A 19,883-nucleotide genomic window follows, 5' to 3' on the forward strand; every position below is an offset into this window, starting at 1 on the left:
AACCCTTTTCTCAAAACAAGCAAAACACTTCATCCCAGCACAGTGTACAGTGCTCGGGACATCCTGTACAGTGCTTGGGACAGTCTGACCTGGGCAAGCAATGAATACAATTCTGTGTTGCCTCAGGGCTGTTGTAACAGTTCAATGACTGGTTTTTACCTCCTTGAAGCCCCTTATTTGCTGTTTCCCAGAGTACAACTCCTGATTTTCTTTTTTTTGACTCTCACTTTGTTGCCCAGGCTGGAGTGCAATGGCACGATCTTGGCTCACAGCAACTTCTGCCTCTCAGGTTCAAGAGATTATCCTGCCTCAGCCTCCCAAGTAGCTGAGACTACAGGCAGGCACCACCACACCTGGCTAACTTTTGTATTATCAGTAGAGATGGGGTTTCGCCATTTTGGACAGGCTGGTCTCCAACTCCTGACCTCAGGTGATCTGCCCGCCTCAGCCTCCCAAAGTGATGGGATTATAGGTGTGAGCTGCTGTGCCAGCTAACTCCTGATTTTCAGTAGCAGTTAGGTCCTGTAGGTTTTCCTTCTTTCTCGAGTGTAAGCATCTGGGAGGAGTGGGATTGAGGAGCATGCCCCGTTTCCCTTTCTCCTGCCTGGATGCTAAGGGCCAGAAGTGGGAGATTTAACTGGACCAAGGGAAGTCCTGAGTGTCCATGGAGCCTTCAGTTGTGAAGGCTCTGGAAGTTGCTGCTTACTTTTTATTTTATTTTTAAATATTTTTGAGATGGCGTTTCACTCTTGTTGCCCAGGCTGGAGTGCAATGGCGAGATCTTGGCTCACTGGAACCTCCGCCTCCCGGGTTCAAGTGATTCTCTTGCCTCAGCCTCCCAAGTAGCTAGGATTACAGGCTCCCACCACCATGCCTTGCTAATGTTTGTTTTTTTTTTGGTAGAGACGGGGTTTCACCATGTTGGCCAGGCTGGTCTTGAACTCCTGACCTCAAGTGATTTGCCCACCTCGGCCTCCCAAAGTACTGGGATTACAGGCGTCAGCCACCGAGCCCAGCCACTGCTGCTTCATTTTTTTTAAATAGGATGAAGTGCCCCCATGGGTAGCATTTTGGAAGTTCTCTTTGGAGAGAGAAGTCAGTGAGTTCTGGACTTTATCCTTCCTCATTTTAACAACAACGACATCACCAACACCACCACCACCCACCGCCGCCGCCGGCGCCGACACCGCCACCACCACCACCTGCTGACTGGCTGCTTGACTGGCTGGGCAGCCCCCTCTCCCTCCTGAATTTGCCCTTCCCCAGATGTGCAGTGCTGCTGACTTCCCAGGTAGCTCCTGCCGTTCGCAATGCAACCACAAGGTGTCAGGCTTACCTTGGCTATGTTAAACCCAGGCCCCTTGCCGCAGGGAGAGAGAAAGGGTGGGTAGTTTGTAGTGGAAGCTCTTAGAGGAATGGTAGATGAAAACAGTACAGCAAAACAAACATCCACAAATCAACCCGTGAAAATCCCACAACGGCATTCTGCCAATTCCGGATTTCTTACATTACTACTTTATTTCCCAAAATATATAATTACAGCAGGGTTGCCAGACTACGGCCCGTGGGCTAATTGCTGCACACTGCTTGTTTTTTTTCCACTCTACAAGCTAAGAATAGTTTTTATATTTTTAAGTGGTAAATATAAAAAATTAGAAAGAATATTAAAATTTCTTAACACTTGAAAATGGTATGAGATTCAAATTTGTGTCCATAAAGTTTATTGGAATGCAGCCACAGCCATTCATGTACGCATTCTTTGCTCTTGAGCTGTGAGGGAAGGGTTGAGTAAGCCTAAAATATTTACTATCTGGCTCTTTGCAGAAAAGTTTGCTGACTCCTGAATGTAAAATAGCATCAATTTGGATTCCTCGAATTTGGAATCTGGGATTACTTAAGCTCACTATATGCCATTCTTACGGAATAAGAAGCTCAAAATAATTTCTTGCTCTGGATGTGAAAAGGAAATTATATAAAAAATGAAAGCATCTTTGTTTTGTCTTTAATTCTGTATCTAGTAGTTACTTGTTATTTAATTCATCCTTAAATAATTAAAATACTTTTATGTTTACGGAGTCTTATACTGTAGGCCTATTGTGATTTTTACGTTTTTAATCAACTTACATTATTAGTGACTGGTTATTTCTTAGTTTATAACTAGAGTTTTATATGGTATATATGATACATTTTTAGTGTATGTAAGTTCCAGTATTCTTTAGAATTCCAGACTGCTTAAAATGGGAAGAAACATTGCTGATCATCTAATCCACTGCCACTCACATTTTGCAGAGAAGAAACAGAAATTCAGAAGTGTCAGTGACTTGCCCAAAATAACATAGCTAGTGATGAATTGCTTTTTCCAAATTACTCTCGTATCTCCTACATGAAGGTAAAAAAAATTGTTTTGCTTTAGAACTTCATTTGCAATTTGTACATTTTCATTAAAGTTTAGTGTTTACTATGGGCCTGGGCATTGTTCTGAGGATTTTTTTTTTTTTTTTTTTTGAGACGGAGTCTCCCTCTGTTGCCAGGCTGGAGTGCAATGGTGCGATCTTGGTTCACTGCCACCTCTGCCTCCTCCCGGGTTCAAGTGATTCTCCTGCCTCAGCCTCCCGAGTAGCTGGGACTACAGGCATGCATCACCACGGCCAGCTAATTTTTGTATTTTTAGTAAAGACGGGGTTTCACCATATTGGCCAGGATGGTCTCGATCTCTTGACCTTGTGATCTGCCCACCTCGGCCTCCCAAAGTGCTGGGGTTACAGGCGTGAGCCACCGCACCTGGCCGCACTTACTTTAATTTAATTTACTTTTCGTTCAATCCTCAGTAATAATTGCTTCCATCTTTTGAGTGCTTGCCGTGCACTAGGCACTGTGCTGAGCAGCTCATTTAATCATCATGCCAATCCTCTGAAAAAGGCATCTTACAGACAGGTAAAGAAATAGGTTTGAGAGGTTAGAGAACTTGCTTATGCTAAGAAGCAGCACAGACAGGATTCTTTTTTTTTTTTTTTTTTTTTTTTTTTTTGAGACGGAGTCTCACGCTGTTGCCCAGGCTGGAGTGCAGTGGCGCGATCTCGGCTCACTGCAAGCTCCGCCTCCTGGGTTCACGCCATTCTCCTGCCTCAGCCTCCTGAGTAGCTGGGACTACAGGCGCCCGCCACCGCGCCCGGCTAATTTTTTTTTTGTATTTTTAGTAGAGACGGGGTTTCACTGTGGTCTCGATCTCCTGACCTTGTGATCCGCCCGCCTCGGCCTCCCAAAGTGCTGGGATTACAGGCTTGAGCCACCGCGCCCGGCCCAGACAGGATTCTTAACCAACGCGGAATCCATAAACTGGGAATTCAATATAACAGTTTTCTGATGAGATTGCGGTACACTGAATTAGTGTTCCTTTGAGTAGAACCAAGGACTGAATCATTGCATTACAAAGCTGGAAGAGACTCCAGGTGTTCACTGGGCCTGTTGTTGGAGATCCTGGGAGAATGGCACTGCTTTAAAAATCTCAAAGAAGGGAATAAACAGCCTCTCTCAAAAGCCTGTGCTAGCACTTAAATAAAAACAGAGTTCTTTCTTTCTAAATAAAGTAATACCATGTTTGCTACAATTCATGTCAATTTTCTGTAAGTTTGGCTATTGTGCAATGGCTGTGACTCCACATTGCCTGTAATAAAGGATTTTCTTGTCCTCATCTATCATATCACTGAGCACACATCCCAGGCAGGCAATGTCTGATTTTTGGCATCACTTTTGTGCTGACAGTTGCCTTGTATTCCCTTTGGCATTCAGGTTTCTGTGATTGCCACCTGCATGTTTGGAAGCATTTCTGTGCGCTTAATTCTTTCTTAGTCCTAGATAGTCTCTCTTTTTGGAAACTTTAAAGTTTTTCAGTATTTTTATATATATATATATATATTTTTTTGAGACAGAGTCTTACTCTGTCACCAAGGCTGGAGTGCAGTGGCATGGTCTTGGCTCACTGCAATCTCCGCCTCCCAGGTTCAAGCAATTCTCCTGCCTCAGCCTCCTGAGTAGCTGGGATTATAGGCACCCACCACTATGCCTGGCTAATTTTTGTAATTTTGGTTGAGATGGGGTTTCACCATGTTGACCAGGCTGGTCTTGAACTCCTGCCCTCGGCCTCCCAAAGTGCTAGAATTACAGATGTGAGTCAGCCACCATGCCTGGCTGGAAATCATTAAATCATATCCCTGAGGCCACTTTAAGTTCAATCTCCTGTAAAGTGCTAGCTACTCTGATTATTTTTCCTGCCATCATCTGGTGTTCACAGCCTCAATGGACATGCTCCGGATTCTGTGATCTATATCAGGGAAAACCAGATCTAGCAGAAACTCTACTGCAATATCGACATTGTCTTGCTTGCTAATAAGATTTTAATTGATTTTAATACACCGAGAAACAAATTCAGAAACAACCCTTTCTGTTCCTGCCATTTGTATTTTTAGTGACTAACTGCCAAGTACTGGTTTCCCAAAGTTGCAGAAGAGACGGTCCCTGTTCTCCAAGATACAGTCTTGTGGAGGAGTCTAGCAAGACACTTGTAAAAGGCTGCCCAAATTCCATGTGTGATGCGTCCATGATTACAATCTGTGGTTACTATAGTACCCGGCCAGTAAGAGTTACTTGCACATTTTAGTATTATATGCAGTAACAATTGCCACCGTGAGAACCGACACATAGGTCATGCCTGTCTCACCACATCATAATGTGCCACCAGAAGGTGGCACTGTTGGAACTTGCTGTCTCTTGCTCGCTCGCTGGCTCTGTCTCGCAACTTTCTAAAAAATTAGGCATCACTACCGTGTCATGCCAGTCTAAAACAACAGTCCTTCAACATTGTTCAAAAAATCTAAGCACACAGCAATTCCTCATAGCCAATCACCGGAGCCAGTTGAAGGAGACGCTGTCCTGTTCCTTTGTTTACCGTGAGTCATGCGTCTTTCCTTCCTATTCTTCTTTCTTCACTTTGATTTCTGCTCTTCATGACACCAGTGTCTCTAATTATTTCACAGGCTGGGAGAGCTGACAAAGCTGAGATGTCTCCAGGGCCGGGGACCACCTTAATTATAAGGACTGCTTGGTTTCTGTACACCCCAGTTAATTAATGCAAACGTACATTTCTCCCAAATCTTCACTATTGATTCTAACCACCAGGTGGGAGTCTTGGCATATTTACCTTTTATAGGTCCTATAAGAAGAGGGTCTGAAAACTCCCTGAACGATGGATCTCACTAGCTACTTAGTGTATGTATGTGTGTATATATATATGTAATATGTGTAAATGTATTATGCAAACTTGCAAAACTACACCCATTTATCTTTGTTTCAGAAGGAAAGAAAAGAGAAATGCAGGAAAGGAGCCAGGATCTTCAGGATCTGGGGTGATTTCTCCGAGCAGATAAGCTGCTTATTGTAAGTCATTGTAACAAGTCCCAATATAAGTCCCATTGTAACAAGTCCCTTTTACGAGGGACTTGTAAAAACTACCCAGTTCTTATAAATGTGCTTACAATGCGTCAGAGCTGAAGTGCTGAGAAGCCTACTTGGCAGGCAGTAGGCATGTTTATTTTTTTTCTGTCATCATCATCCTATCCTTATCATATATATTCCCATCTGGTCTGGTGGAATAGTGGTAAAATATTTAAAATGTATCTTGTCACCTTTCCCCTCATCCTCAGGGTCTCTCCTTTTAAAATCACCTAGGGCCCTCCTCTGACCTTCTGTTCTCATGAACAGGGGGGAAGCCAATAAGTCATGAACACTTTGTTTTGATAGCAAATACTACTAGAAAAGTTTGAATTTTAAGAGACCTGAGGAAAGGGAAGCAAAATAAATAAACGACTAATAGTAGAATTTCAGACACTGTGGCTCTAGCATGAGGGAGCAATCTGGGGGCCAGTGACACATGCCGGGGCCCCTAAGTAACTATGCTACCCGTCCCTGCTCGCATCGCTGCAGAACTTTGCACACAGAGGTAGTTCCCATTCCTGGAAGTGTTTAAGCAACGACACGAGCACCTGCAGGGTGATAAAAGAGAATTCCTGGACTGGGCAGGAGATTAGAGGACCTTGAAGGACCCATCCCTTCTAATTTAAAAATATTCTTTAAAATTTAAAAAAATATTAAAATTTTTTCTTGATTTAAAGAAAAGGTCTTGCTGTGTTGCTCTGGCTGGTCTTGACTTCCTGGGCTCAAGTGATCCTCCTGCCTCGGCCTACAGACACGGGGAGTAGCTGGGACTGCAGGCACATGCCACCTTGCTGGGCCTAATTTTCAAATAGTCTTGAGCAATGGAGGATTATTTGGATTCTGGATAAGAAACACAGAGTTTTGTTTTTGTTTTGACTTTTAGATATCTACTCCCAGTGCAAATTGTGCAGCTGTCTGTTGATCCCGCTTCCTGAGGTTATAGGATTTCTTTCTTTTTGTCAGAACATTCTCTCTGGCAGGCCGCTCTGTCTGGAGTCTCCTCATGCTCATTGGCATTAGAGAACTTTAAAGAGAGACATAGACAGTAGAGGGGAATGGAACCTAGGAGATCCCTGTCTCTAACCTCTTGCTTTTCTGATGGGGAAACTGAGACCTATTTGGTCAAATGTCATTTGACCAAAGTCACACAGCTGGTTGGCAGGAGATTCAGGGCCAGAATGTAGGTTCTCATCCACTGTTCTCTTTATGTCACATCGAATGCCACTGTCTCCTGAAGAGCAGGATCTGGGCATGACATGACCAAGTCCCGGGGTTGTCTGGAGGCAGGGCTGACAGTTCAGTATGGGTCCATGGAGTGGGGTGGGACGTGCTGATACAGTTCAGCATCCTCCCTAACCCAGTGGACCATGTTATCTTCATTCAGACTGCTTTCTTTTGGGATGTTTGTTTTTTTTCTTCACGAAAACAGCCTTCTATTATGGAGGAATTCAAAATGTCTATAATTTAGCCATATTTAGTGACTTACAAAGGAGTGTTTTACCCTGTGTAAAACTCTTTAAGCATGTGAAGGTGTCCTCTGATTCCCTCAAAAGATGATGCTGAAAGTAAGAAGGCCTGAGGGCTTAGGAAGAGAGTGAGGTTTAGAGCAGCCACGTGGTGGGAGAGAAAGAGGGAGAGGGTGGGGATAGATGTTGCCTTGTGCACTTACATGGAAAGCATTTTAATTAGCATTGAAGCTTCAAATGTTGAAAGCTTTTTTTTCACAGCTTGCCTTGTGTGTATGTATGGACACCAACTCACATCCAAACCTGCCCACCCACCTACACACACGTGCACACACACGTATTTTGGTGGTGCTGGGAGAAGTGGTACACCTTTCTGTTTCTCCTCTTTCTCATTTTTCCTCTTTTGCTCCCATCTCTGGGCTCCCACCCTACTCTTCTCTCTTCTCCTTGAACTTTACCAGATTTTCTTCTTTCCTCCTTTTCTTCCTCAGCTCCCCATTCCCTGTATCTTCACTTTCAGTAAGTAATTCCATTAACCTACTCTACGCCACAAATGGTGCTACACACCAGAGGCAAAGAAATGCAAAAGGTAGTTCCCGTGTTCTGATCACCTCTTTCATCAAGACAGCTCCCTGTCTGGCGAAAGAAAAAGTTAAATAGCCAAATAAATATAATGTAATGCTGCAAGCACAAGAATAAAGCTATAGCCACAAAACGTGGTACACAAGTAGTAGTTCAGTAGACATCTATTGTTGGAAGTAATACATTATGAAAACCCAGAGAAAGTAGTGATAGTTGTGTTTTGAGGGGCAGGCAGCAGGTTGGGAAGGATTCCATTTGAGTGACATTTTTGTTGGACTTTAATGAATGAGTAGGAGTTCACCAGGCATTGGAGGGAGAAAATCCACACACACACACACACACACAGACACACCCACACACAGACACACACACACACACACACGAAGACATTAAAGAGTCTGCCATGTTTGAGAAAGTGAGGAGCTCCCTGAGTCTGCGGTGTAAGGGGCCGCTGAGGCATGGCAGGACTTGGAGCTGGAACAGTCAGCAGGGCCGGTGTGTGAAGCGGTGTATTCATCACCTTGGGGACCTTGGGCTTTCTCCCAGAGGGCAATGCAGATTCATTGAAGCCTCGTACTCAGGGGAGTGACATGACCGTATTTGTCTTTGGAAAGACAGCTCTAGCAATTATGTAGAATCAGGATTGCATTAGTGGAGAGATTGGATAATGGAGACCTGTCAGGACGTGACTTCAGGAGATGGCGGGAGCCTGAGTTAAGAAGTGGCAGCAGGGAGGATCGCGGGGGCCACGGAGAGAGAGATGAGGCTGCCTAGTGGAGGCCTGAGGTGAAGAGAGATGCCATTGGCCTAGTTGGGAAAACAGCAGGGAAGAGGTGTAGATGGACATGTGCATTGCTTTGGGTGTGTGCGTGGGGGAGGAAGAAGTCTGGGTACAATTTTGAAAGAGGAAAACAAAGACAACCCCAAATTTCACAAATATTCATACAGCTATGTGCCCGCCTTTCTTCCTTTCTCTCTTTCTCTTTCTTTCTTTCTTTCTTTCTTTCTTTCTTTCTTTCTTTCTTTCTTTCTTTCTTTCTTTCTTTCTTTCTTTCTTTCCTTCCTTCTTTCTCTTTCTTTCTTTCTCTTTCTTTCTCTTTCCTTCCTTCCTTCCTTCCTTCCTCTCTCTCTCCCTTTCTCTCTTTCTTTCTTTCCCTTCTTTTCTTCCTCCCTTCCCTTCCCCTCTTTCTTTCCTCCCTTCCCTTCCCCTTTCTTTCTTTCCTTCCTTCCTTCCTTCCTCCCTCCCTCCCTCTCTCCCTCCCTCCCTCCCTCCCTCCCTCCCTCCCTCCCTCCCTCCCTCCCTTCCTTCCTTCCTTCCTTCCTTCCTTCCTTCCTTCCTTCTTTCCTTCCTTTCCTCCCTCCCTCCCTTCCCTTCCTCCCTCCCTCCCTCCCTTCCTTCCTTTTCTTTCTTTTTTTTTTTTGACAGAGTCTCGCTCCGTCGCCAGGCTGAAGTGCAGTGGCATGATCTTGACTCACCGCAACCTCTGCCTCCCGGGTTCAAGCGATTCTCCTGCCTCAGCTTCCTGAGTAACTGGGACTACAGGCCTGTGCCACCACGCCCGGCAAAATTTTGTATTTTTAGTAGCTACAGGGTTTCAGCATGTTGGCCAGGCTGGTCTTGGACCCCCGACCTCAAGTGATCCACCTGCCTTGGCCTCCCAAAGTGCTGGGATATAGGGGTGAGTCACCACATCCGGCCGAGCAATGTGCTTTCACTTCCACTTCAACTGCACATGTCCACACTTGACTCCCAAATCTGCCTTTCCGGCCCCCATCACTGCCTGAGCTTCATCACACGCATTCATTGCCACCTTGATATCCAGAGGGTCCTTACCTAGCCTGAAACAGAAGTTTTCCCCATTCCTCCATTTCTCTTCTTTTCCGCATTTCCTAGAGCACAGGTGACATCTGCCTGTCAGTTACCCTTCTTGCTGTCTCCTCTCCCTCCACAGCTGGAGCCTTTCCAGAAGCAGGAAGCACTCCTGGTTTTCCTTTGCTGATTGCAGTGACTTTTACCCAGTTGGGTTCTGTGGTCAGGTGTCTTCCAGTTGGCCTGTTGGCTGATTCAAAATGTCAAGGTGGGAGGTACCGATGTGAAGGAGGAGGTTCCTGGCTGGTTCAGGGAGAAAAAGGAGAGGGAGGTGGAATCTTCACTTGGAGTGACTTGACTTTTGGAGTCTCACCAACCACAGCTTGAAAGCATTGGGCAAGTTGCTGGGCCGCTCTTGCCAGCTTGGCTAAGAAGTGACATTACTGGATCCTATCACCTCTTGGCTCTCAACGATGACAAGAGAGGCTGCACAGAGGTGCAGAGAGGACAGAGTGAGGGGAAGCATGACGTGGAAGGCCTTTCTGGAGGAGACGACTTCTGTTTCCTCAGTAGAGCACTGGGGAACCCATGGTGGGAGAACAGTAGGGTCCGCTGGGCGCCTCAGGCTCTGCTCTGGGAACTGTGTGCAGGTGGGAGGTGGGCCTGAGCCAGGGCAGCCGGAAGCAGCTTTTCTTCTATGACTGGCCAGGCTCAAACACTAGTTTTATGTTCTTCTTTAGTTAAATACCAGAGTTGTCTGCCCTTTAATTTCCAATGTCCTTGAGGATCAGAGAAAACTCACATCTATAAGTCTCGTGCATATCAGGTTCCTGGAGGCTCAGCTGTAAATCGTACCTGCCTCTTGGGCCCATGCTGTCTCATTGACTGTCCACGATGCTCATTCCCATTGCCTGCTCACCTCCCACTTCTAGAGTGAAACACATTCCATCTGAAGTGAGATGATGTGCATTGACCATTAGCAAAAGAGAGGGCCGGATGAGCTAAGCATTCCACACGATGTTTTTTTTTTTTTTTTTTTTGAGACGGAGTCTCCCTCTGTCGCCCAGGCTGGAATGCAGTGGCCGGATCTCAGCTCACTGCAAGCTCCGCCTCCCGGGTTCACGCCATTTTCCTGCCTCAGCCTCCTGAGTAGCTGGGACTACAGGTGCCCGCCACCTCGCCCGGCTAGTTTTTTGTATTTTTAGTAGACATGGGGTTTCACCGTGTTAGCCAGGGTGGTCTCGATCTCCTGACCTTGTGATCCGCCTGCCTCAGCCTCCCAAAGTGTTGGGATTACAGGCGTGAGCCACCGTGCCCGGCCCCACACAACATTTCTAAATGAGATGCCAGATGAAAAATTTGAGGTTGAGAACTTGCTAAATGGAAGTCCTCCCATGCTGGCTCTGTTGGTCTCAGAAAGAAGACTGGTGGATGAGAGCAGGGTGAGTGCACGAAATCCGTTGCTGGGCATGCACTTTTTATCAGCTTTTTTCACCTTAGGATAAATGAAGACACTGGTAGCAAATTTTGAGAGACGGGAGTGAGGATGCGTGAGAAGAATTAGAGAGAGCATCAGAAAGCATGGCATCAGGGAGGCCAGACAGGGACTGGAGAGGGTACAGGGGAGAGGGGCGTGCTGGGGGAGAGAATTGACAGTAGGGTGTAAACCACAAGGGGCTGCTACCTCTGGGTTTCCATGGGCTACTTGCCTACCCCCTAAATCACCTAGATGAAGAAAGTAAGAGCCTGCAGCTCCCCTCAGTTTTTCTTGGCAGAACAAATCAAATAAATTGCAGGCTCCTGCAATGGGAACTGTATCATACTTTCTGATTACAAGAGTCCTAAATAATGTTATTCACTCTGTGGGCTCGATGTGTCATTACTAATGATAATGAGACTATTCTTTCTCTTCTGTAAGTAGGGGATTCAAAACTCCAGGAAGCATTTAACTAGCACCCCAAAATAAAGCAACCTCAAATAGGGCTGGGACTGGGCCCTGGCTTGCTGACCTGCAATTCTGGCAGTGAGTTAGACTGATCCTTGCTCTTGACCTCTCTGTCATATAAGGGCTGGTGTGTTAGGCTCAGGTCCTGGCATGGTCTTTTTGATTTTCAGGTATTTTCACAACTTACTTCTAGTGGGAGAAGAAACTTTTCCTCCTCTTTGGGCATGGGCATGTCTTTCTTTTTTTTTTTTTTTTATATCATACTTTAAGTTCTAGGGTACATGTTGTGCACAACGTGCAGATTTGTTACATATGTATACATGTGCCATGTTGGTGTGCTGCACCCATCAACTCATCAGCACCCATCGACTTGTCATTTACATCAGGTATAACTCCCAATGCCATCCCTCCCCCCCCCATAATAGGCCCCGGTGTGTGATGTTCCCCTTCCCGAGTCCACGTGATCTCATTGTTCAGTTCCCACCTATGAGTGAGAACATGTGGTGTTTGGTTTTCTGTTCTTGCGATAGTTTGCTGAGAATGATGGTTTCCAGCTTCATCCATGTCCCTACAAAGGACATGAACTCATCATTTTTTATGGCTGCATAGTATTCCATGGTGTATATGTGCCACATTTTCTTAATCCAGCCTGTCACTGATGGACATTTGGGTTGATTCCAAGTCTTTGCTATTGTGAATAGTGCTGTAATAAACATACGTGTGCATGTGTCTTTATAGCAGCATGATTTATAATTCTTTGGGTATATACCCAGTAATGGGATGGCTGGGTCATATGGTATTTCTAGTTCTAGATCCTTGAGGAATCGCCATACTGTTTTCCACAACGGTTGAACCAGTTTACAATCCCACCAGCAGTGTAAAAGTGTTCCTGTTTCTCCACATCCTCTCCAGCACCTGTTGTTTCCTGACTTTTTAATGATCGCCATTCTAACTGGTGTGAGATGGTATCTCATTGTGGTTTTGATTTGCATTTCTCTGATGGCCAGTGATGATGAGCATTTTTTCATGTGTCTGTATTTCATGTATGCATGTCTTCTTTTGAGAAATGTCTGTTCATATCCTTTGCCCACTTTTTGATGGGGTTGTTTGTTTTTTTCTCATAAATTTGTTTGAGTTCTTTGTAGGTTCTGGATATTAGCCCTTTGTCATATGAGTAGATTGCAAAAATTTTCTCCCATTCTGTAGGTTGCCTGTTCACTCTGATGGTAGTTTCTTTTGCTGTGCAGAAGCTCTTTAGTTTAATTAGATCCCATTTGTCAACTTTGGCTTTTGTTGATGGGCAGGTCTTTCTAAGCCTCTAGGAGTTAAAGAACAAAATTCTTAGAGGCTGCAAATCTCCCAAAATTGTGGGCAGAATTTCATATGTACATGTGCCTAGGTGTTTTTCAGGGATGAGGTTTCACAATGTTTATGGCATTCTCCAAGGACCCAGATGGTTAAGGATTGCTGCATTAGAGCCCATGTGATCTATGTTGATATCCAGTGAGTTGAGTTCCTTTAGTGTCTGTATTAGTCTGTTCTCTCATTGCTATAAAGAAATACCTGAGACTGGGTAATTTATAAAGAAAAAGAAGTTTAATTGGCTCATGGCTCCACAGAACATACAGGAAGTATGATGCTGGCATCTGCTTCACTTCTGGGGAGGCCTCAGAAAACTTACACTCATGGTGGAATGTGAAAGGGAAGCACATACATCATGTGGCCAGAGCAGGAGCAAGAGAGAGAGAAGAGGGAGGTGCCAGGCACTTTTAAACAACCAGATCTCACAGGAACTCACTCACTATCACAAGATCAGCATCACGTGGGAAATCCGCCCGCATGGTTCAATCACCTCCTGCTAGGCCCCACCTGTAACATTGGGAATTACAATTTGACGTGAGATTTGGGTGGGGACACAGATCCAAACCATATCCATGCCGTGGTGCACAGGCAGCAAAGCAAAAATGAATGCAGTGGGAAAAATGCTCCACTGGTGTTTTCTGTGGCTTCTTGTTGATGCGCCAAAGACAGTGGGCCAAGCCACTTTAGGGTCATTAAGCTAATTCTTGACCCAGAGTAGGCTCAGCTTAAAGGCAACTCATTGGATTCTCATGAATTCTATTTCAACTAGCTTGTGAGCATGTGTTCGAGGAGTGTGAGGAGTATGTGTATGGGAGGAAAATGGGGAAGAGCTGAGTGTGGCTGGAAGTGTATGATACTGGGGTGCACCCATGGTATGAGTCAGAATGGGAAAATGAAAATGGAAAAAGGATGGTCTTACCAGAAGAAAGGCGGCTGAGGTCAGAGGAGTCACCAGGGCTGGAATTGAACAGGGGAGGAGTGTCTCAGTCACACATCTGCTGCCCAGTGATGAGGCGATCTTTGTCGAGTCACTCAAACTCTGAGTCTTAGTTCTTCTTACTCAAAAAGGAGATGTTAAGAACTCCTGTCCCATCGCTCCCCTCCCCAAGTATTGTTGTAAGGATGGAATAATATATATCAACTTATTTACCAATCATATGGTATTTTGTATATGTCAAGTATTTTTCTTAGGAGCGAGGATGAGCTAATGGAAGAAACCATGCTACCTGGGAGAGCAATGAATTTCGTATTGGGACCTCATCTGGCATGCAGGAGCCTGGAGTGGTCCTTTGCTAGAGATGGGGCGGGGGCCTGAGGCTCAAGGTCAGGCTCAATCTTGAAGCTACTCTTTGTTGATGGTGGTGGGAAAAGGGGCACACTAGGAAGAGTAGAGGAGATAGAAGTTTTTTGGCAGGAAAAACGAATTGCTTTCTAAATCCCTAGACAGGAGTTGAGGATTTAGCATCCATCTCATCTCCATTTTAGGCATTCTCCTTCAACCAGCCTAAAGGCTAAAGGTACAGCTATGCACAGAATAGCCAAGAGTTCCCGAGTAATTTGCACTGGGGCGTGTGTGTAAATCGATACAATAAATGATTGAATCAGGGAGCCTGAGATTTGAGGGGGGGCGGTGGCTGTTACTTAAGACTGCCTAAGGGGGATTCAGGGTGAAAGGAGGCAGCCTGGAACTATTGTTTGTTGAGTTTGTCCAAGCCAAATCAAGACCCTTTGCTCTAATTTCCTGGCATCCAAGAGAACAAATACAGGAGTTAGCACCGGAGAGACTTCTACTTAAACGCTTAGCCCCAGAGTCAAAAACAGAGTGGGTGGCTGAGAGGGAAAGAACAGAGTTAAATATTTCCTCTGAGTAATGAAGAATGAACCCAGGCCAGGGCTATAATTCATGGGGCCTTAGATGAATCTCCAGCTGCTTCAGCTGTCTCTGCATCTGGGATAAGACCAGCCAAGAGCTCCAGCAGTTGTGGAAGCCAGTGGATGATGGCAACTCAGTCATTTAACACTCACTGGGCCTTCCGGGGGCTTCTTGAAGCCTGTGCCTTTCTATACTTTGCTGCTTTGCCCACCTCTGTGGCACAGATTCCAAGAGGAGCAGATTAAACACAGCTGGGATTTTTAGGGATCTTTAGTAAAGAATGATTAAGTCCTAAAGCTCAAAACATGATAAATTTGTACATCTGTTTTCATGCTGCTGTGTAAAACCCGATTTAGGTCCTAACATGGCAGGCCAATGATTTAGCATAGCTAATCTGGGGAATTGGGAGACTCTGCTAAGTCATTTCCCTGCCCAGTAAAATCTTGCCCAGATCATAGTGCTTGTCCCTCCACCCCGTTTTTCTCCTTAATTATTTTCACCTGTTTTGAAGAGATCCTCCAGGATGCCCAATTTCACAGGTAGGCAGAAGTGATCCTTGGTCCAGATGATGGTGGATAATCAGGATCTGGAAGAAGTGAAATCCGCTGGGCGTGATGGCTCACGCCTGTAATCCCAGCACTTTGGGAGGCCAAGGTGGGTGGATCACAAGGTTAGGAGTTCGAGACCTGCCTGGCCAAGATGGTAAAACCCCGTCTCTACTAAAAATACAAAAATTAGCTGGGCGTGGTGATGGGCACCTGTAATCCCAGCTACGTGAGAGGCTGAGGCAGAAGAATCGCTTGAACCTGGGAGGCGGAGGTTGCAGTGAGCTGAGATCATGCCACTGCACTCTAGCCTGGGTGACAGAGCAAGACTCCATCTCAAAAAAAAAAAAAAAAAAAAAAAAGAAGTGAAATCCAAACCTAATCCTTGTAGCTGCCTCCTTCTGGCCTCAGTGAGTTACCTTTTTGGGCTGATCTTCTGCCTGGAACCTGCTGCATCCAGCTGGCTCGACCAGGAAGTTAACACCTCCTCTGGGGACTGTCGTGGAGACTGGTATAATAGGAAAGGAAGCCCTGCTTTTGATGAGTTTCCAGGCAAGTATGGCTGCAGCCCAGTCTCGGGAAAAGGGATGAACACACGATTAGCAAAGGGCAAGCAAGTTCAAATGGACTCTGCCTGTGCTGGAAATGGAATGCATATATGCCAGAGGAACTAACAACAAAAGAGCAACCAGAGCTGTGTGAGTTAAATCAAGGGGCTTCCTGTTGGAGGTGAGGGTTATATAGACAGGCATGGATGAGGCTGAGAGGGCGTTCTGTAGGGAGGAAAGGCTCACATAAATATGCATGCTGGAAGAACAGCTTCTGATCAGGGGCACTCAAGCTAATGAATCTAGCTAGGGCCAGGCTTTCACATGAAGAAGGGGGCTGTACTTGGGCTGAGATCTGGAGGCTGTGAAGAGGCCAGCCTAGTTGGTGACGGACAGAAAGGCCAAGTTGGGGGTCTTAGATCTGACAGACGGGCCAGGCCCCCAGTCGTTCTCTGGGGGAAGAGCTGCTTTTTTTTTTTTTTTTTTCTTTTCATTTTCATACCTTGACAGGCAGTTGCTTTTTTATTTCCCGAGGATCTTAAGATCACGGAGGGCAGGAGAAGTGAGAACTCCATGGCAGTTGTGGAGTCCTACTATGGAAGTGGGACTTGGAGCCAATGTGGAAATTCCCGAGCAGAACCGGGAGAGGACATGCCCCAGAAAACTTCAGAAGATGATGACAGCAATCAGCTTGGAGGGCCTAGTAGAGACTGGTAGCGCTAGGAGTAGTAATAATAATAGCACATAAGAATATTAGCAGTACTAGGCCGGGCGCGGTGGCTCAAGCCTGTAATCCCAGCACTTTGGGAGGCCGAGACGGGCGGATCACGAGGTCAGGAGATCGAGACCATCCTGGCTAACACGGTGAAACCCCGTCTCTACTAAAAATACAAAAAATTAGCCGGGCGAGGTAGCGGGCGCCTGTAGTCCCAACTACTCGGGAGGCTGAGGCAGGAGAATGGCGTGAACCCGGGAGGCGGAGCTTGCAGTGAGCTGAGATCCGGCCATTGCACTCCAGCCTGGGCGGCAGAGCGAGACTCCGTCTCAAAAAAAAAAAAAAAAAAAAGAATATTAGCAGTACTATTAGATAATATTTAAGGCACTTTTAAAATATACCAAGCATTGCCAAACACTTTGGAAGTATAATATTAACTCATTTGGTCCAGGAGGTGGGTAGAATTCATATCCCCATTTTAATAATGAGAAAAGTGAGGCTTAGGGAGGTACAGCAATTTACCCAAGATTGCACAGCTAAGATCTGGTGGAGGCATGCACACAAGGCCCTCTGACCATGGGCTCTTAATCACTGTGCTATGTTCCCTTCCACAGGCCTCAATCAGTCATGTAATATTTGACCGGGTTGTTATCTTAGGTATTATCTAGACCACAGATTTCGGATGCAGTCCTCTGGCTGAAGACCTCTGAGCTAGGATAACCCCTTCTCTTTTGACAGACGAGTCAGAGAATCAGATCAGTGGTAGAAGTGGAGTGCCAATCCTGAGTCTCACCTCTACTCAAGTGCTCAACATATCCCTAGATCCTCAATTCCCTGGCAAAAGTGACTGGATGGAACCACAGACTTCCAAGAGGGGACAGTCAAGCATTAAATACGAGAATGCACATATAACTCTTGATGCAATGTTTAGCACATACTAAGCCTGCAATACATGCTCATCCCTTTGAACAAATCCACATGGCCAGTTTCTGTGCTCAGGGGTGAAAACAGCCGGGCTATGATTGGGACAGGGGGAGCAATAGGTGGGGAGGGGCTTCCTCTCTCCAGGCCTGCCATCTTGACTGACATGCTGCAGCCCTTGCCAAAATCCATGGGTCAGAATGAAAGTAAAATGTCGTTGGAAACCTTGCAATCCACCATTAAAACTGCTGGGTGTAGTAAAACAATTGCTTGCCCCAAATAAATGACTTATCCTTGCTGTTGGTTGTCTGCGTTTCTCTTTAATTATAGGCCCTCTTTGAACGCTCAAACACACAGGGCCTTTGTAAACTTGAACTCCCTCTCTCACACACATCCCTCCCATACACATACACTCCCTTTCATTTACAGAGTATAAACACCCATCTCTCACTCATTCACATAATGAATTTCAGCTCCTTGCGTCCCAATCAAGGAGAGGCCTCACTAGAATTATGGGCATCTGAGCCATCTTCATGTTCCAAGGCCCCAGGGGGCGCTTCCAAGAGTGGATCCTTTATGGGCAGAAGATAATGGGCAAAAAGTGCTCTTCACTCATGGACTAGTCCCGGCCTTTTCTCTCCTTGGACAATAGAGTTGTTTACTTGAACAGCCACTTCCCTAAAAAAATTCCAAAATTCTCCCACATCATCCCCTTTATGCTTGAAATCATCACACACTCCCTTCTTTGTCCTCCCCTCTTGCAAACTCAACTCAGAGCCCTTTGGCTCCAGAAAGATTTTCTAGGTATCAGGAGAGACTAGCAAAGCCTCCCTCCTCCCCCTTGCCTTTCTTCCTTGTCAGAGAAAGAAGTCGATTCTGCGGAGAGGTAAGAAGGATCTTGAGGTCTAGAGCCTGAAAGGCTCCTGGGGCTGTTCTCCAAACTAGATGGTAACATAAGGTGTGATTGTATCTTCTCCACCTGATACTGACTCGGCCTCCTATGCCTGTCCCCGGTCCAGGGTTTGGTCAAGGGTCAAATGAGATAATTTCATGGAGGAAGCCTGGCCCAAGTTTTCTACTGTCTGCTGGAAGTACAGCCTCTTCCTCTTGTACCTGCAGCCCCAGCACCTGATCTCCACATCCGCGCCAGGCAGGTAGCTGTGTAACAAGGGCTCATCTCCCTGCCCCCAACCCCAGCTCTGATTTGCTTATTCAGGTGATGTAAATACTTCTACCAGGACCCAGGACCTATTTCGAGCCATTGTGATTTCCCCTGACTGGGGAGACGCAGGGCAGCATGCCATTTAATATTTCCCTCACATTTCCACCCCACTCTGCTCTCTTTTCTGGGAATTGCTGGCTGTCTCAGAGGGTTGGTGGTTCTGGTGGCTCAAGACCATAGGTAATTATCAAATACTTAGGAAGCGATGGGTTTTGAGTATTTATTACCTTTTAAAAATGTACTTTGTGGCTAGGCATGGTGGCTCACGCCTGTAGTCCCAGCACAGGGAGGGTGAGGTGGGTAGATTGCTTGAGCTCAGGAGTTCAAGACCAGCCTGGGCAACATGGCGCAAGCCAGTCTCTACCAAAAATACACACACACACACACACACACACACACACACACACACACACACAAAATTGTCCTGGCGTGGTGTCGTGTGTCTGTGGTCGCAGTTTCTCAGGGGACTAAGGTTGGAGGTAGGAGACCCAGGTAGGAGGATCACCTGAGGTCGGCAGTTCGAGACCAGCCTAACCAACATGGAGAAACCCTGTCTTTACTAAAAATACAAAATTAGCCAGGCGTGGTGGTGCATGCCTGTAATTCCAGCACTTGGGAGGCTGAGGCAGGAGAATGGCTTGAACCTGGAAGGCGGAGGTTGCAGTGAGCCGAGATTGCGCCATTGCACTCCAGCCTGGACAACAAGAGCAAAACTCCGTTTCAAAAAAAAAAGGAAAAAAAAATATATATACACACAATTTGTTTAATTGCAAGTGTGTTTAGTTTAATTTTTAATAATGTCTGTGATTAACAGCTGGCTGGCAAGATTCCTGAGTACTGAAGAGTTTTGCCCCAGCCCATCCAGCACACCATGGGCCCAGGGCAGACCTTGGGGCTAGGCGGTCCTGGGCTCCAGAGGGCTCCCATGCCGCTGTCCTACTGCTCTTCTGGCAACAGGACATTTACAGGGGGGAGATCTTGATTCTGGGTCTTTTAGGGGACTCTGTGGTTAAGAAACAGCAGAGATGTTGCAACAGCAGGGATGAGGTGGGCCTGAGGAGGGGTCAGTGAAGGGCCTTCATTCCCAGCTTCTGACCTGGTCTGCCTTGAGATAAAGGCTAAGACCCAGAGACTGGACGATGTCCACAGGGGCAGAAGCGACTGAGGCGTCGGGACAGTGGGGCATAACCGAGAGCAAAACGTGAACCGAGACTTCAGCGCCGGTTTCTCGGGCCAGCCCACGCCTCCCGCCTCAGCCCAACGCCACTCCCTCCCCGCCAAGTGGCTCTCTGCTCTGGAGGCGGGACCGAGTTCTCCGGTGGCCCCTGGAGGCTCGGGCTGCGAGCTCTGGGAGGCTGGGAGGGGAGTGAGGGGAGGGGCGCTGACTGGGCAGTCCAAAGAGGA

This window comes from Macaca fascicularis, chromosome 14, assembly GCF_037993035.2.
Source record: "Macaca fascicularis isolate 582-1 chromosome 14, T2T-MFA8v1.1".
NCBI classification, from domain to species: Eukaryota; Metazoa; Chordata; class Mammalia; order Primates; family Cercopithecidae; genus Macaca; species Macaca fascicularis.